The following is a 3,568-nucleotide window of genomic DNA, read 5'->3' on the forward strand; positions in this document are numbered from 1 at the left end:
GACAATAAAGAAATTAAATTTTTTAAAGAAATTAAATTATTAGCCCCTGAAAAATGGAGGAGGCTGAAGGTTAGTGGATCCACAAGTGACAAATAAAAGCTGACCCCTTACCCAATATACGCTGTCTCCATGCCTCACCTATAATGTTGGGGCAACTCTTGTAAATTGGTTACATCCTGGGATTTCTGCAGAAAGATGTCCTTATAAGTGTTTCATTAGCTTAAAAAAAAAAACCTCAAAGTCAGGGTCTTACCAACAAGAGATCAGTAGCATCATCTTTCTAAATACTTTGTGTGTGTGTCAGAGCAATCTAAACAAGAGACTAATCAAGGGGCAGAAGACCCATCCAACACAGCTCCTGAGAAGGTGGTAGTGACATCACTGACAGACTCCTATGGAAGGGATTAAAGAACATGGAAATTAAGAATCTGAAGCGTTGAAGGCACAGATGAATACTCAGCTAGACTTGCTCCAGGCACCATGGCACCTCACTCATTACATGCCTTGCATATCAGGGCGATGAGACCTCGTGATATATGATCTCAGAGCTGACAAACACTGAAACTCATAGAGCCTGACTAAGGCCCACTGTTACTGGGACTTTTATTCCTTGAACCCCACCCTAAAACAGCAAACTGGTGGCTGAACTCTGTAGGGCAAAAAAACAAAACAACAACAACAAAACATCAGCAGCGTGTCTTATGTCCTGTCTTAATCTAATTCACCTCTGTCCTACTTGGAGAAGACAATCTTCTTTACTTGTTCTCCCAGCTTCACACGGGCAAAGAGATGACCTGAACTTTTGTGTCTTGTTTTGGCTCTGGTCTATTTCAGAACATATGTTTTCCTTCTTGACCCAGAGTCCTGTGTCCCTACTCCTTGATCTGGGTATGCTTCCTACATGGACAAATTTGTCATTTTATCACAGAAGAAAAACTGACAGCGACAATATTTTTGAAAATTCCAGAGCTGTGCTCTCATTTTAATGCCTTAAGTAAACTAAGTTGTATCAGTTCTATCCATAACACTATAGACTTTTTTCATTTTAAATTGCTCTAAATTATAAAGATGGACATTCCTTCCCCTCCACCACCCCCCACTTATTGTTTGGTTCTTCTGAATTATTCCTATTGTCCTTTCATTTCTCCTTTGAGAAACTTTTGCTGACTAGCACAGGAAAGTTAAAATCAAGATTCAAATCCAGCTGCTGACAAGAGTAGATGTATAATTCCTCATCCTGCCTCCCTCTTACAAAAGTATTTTTTAACAGAATAGTTAGTGCACTATTTCAAATTATGTGAATTCATCTCATGAACATGACTAGAGAAATACAATCGTATTTAATACGTATTTAATACATCTTTGTCCCACTGAACTCCCATTTCTACCAGAGTAAATGAGGCATTTGGGGGAATGGAGAGTAGCTGAACTGTCACACTTAAAAATGCCGTCACATGAAAAGGCCCCACTGTGTCACTCAGTGGGGATAACATTTTGGGTGCAGTGGAAGGCATTGAGCCTCTGCCTGTGTAGCGCTCATGGCCTGTCACGCTCTCGCTCTTGGACTTGACATCTGTAATTTGCATGTGATGAATGATAATTTGCTTTGATAACCTTTAATATCATCTTTACATTAATATAAATTACATGCAGAGTGCTTTACAAAAGACAGTCATTATCTGGTGCTTCTGACAAGCTTTATGGAGAAATGTAGAAACCTCATGGTGCCAGAAAATAGAAAGTGATCAATAAAAATGACGGGGCAAATCAAAAGGGCATCAAAACAGCTCCCAAAGGCCAAAGCTGGAACAACCCAAGGAACAAAATAAATAACGATTTTATTGGATTATAACCCAAAGAATAAAAGTCCTGTCCCTATGGATATAAATAAATAACTGACTAAATAAGTAAATACATCAGGGAGAGGGGCCAAGTCTTCCTTACTGAGGAATTCCAATTAATAAATGGAAAGAAATGACGGAAAGAGAAAATCACCATTGAGAACACCACAGTAATGTTTAATGTGGACATGACGCCCCTCAAATTCTCAAATGGGTGGGCGCAGGTTTAAGGAGAAACCCTGCAGACAGCATGTTAAGCAAGCAGTCAAGGCTCCGTGCTCACACTTTTGAGGCAGGCTTTTCCCGCCTTCCTTTGCATCATGCATACTAGGTTAAAGGTCACCTGCCCAGATCAAGCCACAGAGATAACTTCTTGCTCTATCCGGTTGACTCTGCTTGATAACCACTCACAGAATGACCCACTCATTGCCCATTTTATCTTTTTCATTGAATCCTTTGCAATACATCTAAGAAAACTGGTTTTACCAGCTCTACGGAGATAAAAACTAATCAACTCAGAGAAGCAGATCTTTTACAAAACTAAACTATGATTATTTTTACAAAGTTTGTAGGAAAGGCTTGCTTTGTAAAGGAAAACACAAAGGAAGTAAGTAGATGAAATGTGCTCTCCCACCAGACCATAAAACAGGAATAGGTGTTCTTGTTAACAAATCCAAAGAATGCCTGAGTAACTGCCTTCAAAGTTGACCAGTCAGAGGAACTTGCATCTAAAACACACAACAAGAGCCCCAGTGTACAGACTAACTTGCCAAGAACATTTTCCATCGTTTTCACAGCACTGCTTTATCTAAGAAAATAGGAAATTGGGAGAACAGTCCTAGGAGATTAACAAGCAATATGGTTTCTACTATTTTCTACCTACTCTACCTGGCCTCCTTCCCCCCAAGATTACAAGGGGTCCTGTGCAAAGAAGGGCATTTTCACAATTAAAAAGTGAATCAAGTCATAGTCCCAAAAAACTTCCAAAAGCATTGGACATTAATTTAAGATCATGTGTGTGAAATATGCATTGTGATAAATATACACAACTTTAAATAGAGTAATTGGCGTTTAACATCAGAATAAACCATCCCGACAGGCCAGTTTTTTTAAATAGGAGCTAATCAACAATAGGGGGCTTTATGCCATTTGCAGCAACATGGATGGACCTAGATATTGTCATACTGAGTGATGTAAGTCAGACAGAGAAAAACAAATATATGCGGATTCCAAAAAAAAAATGATAACAAATGAACTTATTTACAAAACAGAAACAGACTCACAGACTTAGAGAATGAACTTATGGTTACCAGAGGGGAAGGCTGGGGGGCAGGGAGGGATAAACTGGGAGTTTGGGATTGACATGTACACACTGCTATATTTAAAATAGATAACCAAAAAGGACCTACTGTATAGCACAGGGAACTCTGCTCAATATTATGTAACAACCTAAATGGGAAAAGAATTTGAAAAAGAATAGATATATGTATATGTATAACTGAATCACTTTGCTGTACACCTGAAACTAACACAACATGGTTAAAATCAACTACACTCCAATATAAAATAAAAAGTTAAAGAAAAAACCAATAGGGGGGTTTTGATCTTACCAGTAACGAAGATTTAAAAGTAGGGATTGCTCAGAGGCCCCATCACAGACTGGTGTTCTATTGGAGCCCCGGCACTCCAGACAGAGGGAAGGACGTGTGAGAATGCTCAGAGTCTGG

Source organism: Balaenoptera ricei, chromosome X (genome assembly GCF_028023285.1).
Source record: "Balaenoptera ricei isolate mBalRic1 chromosome X, mBalRic1.hap2, whole genome shotgun sequence".
Taxonomy (NCBI): domain Eukaryota; kingdom Metazoa; phylum Chordata; class Mammalia; order Artiodactyla; family Balaenopteridae; genus Balaenoptera; species Balaenoptera ricei.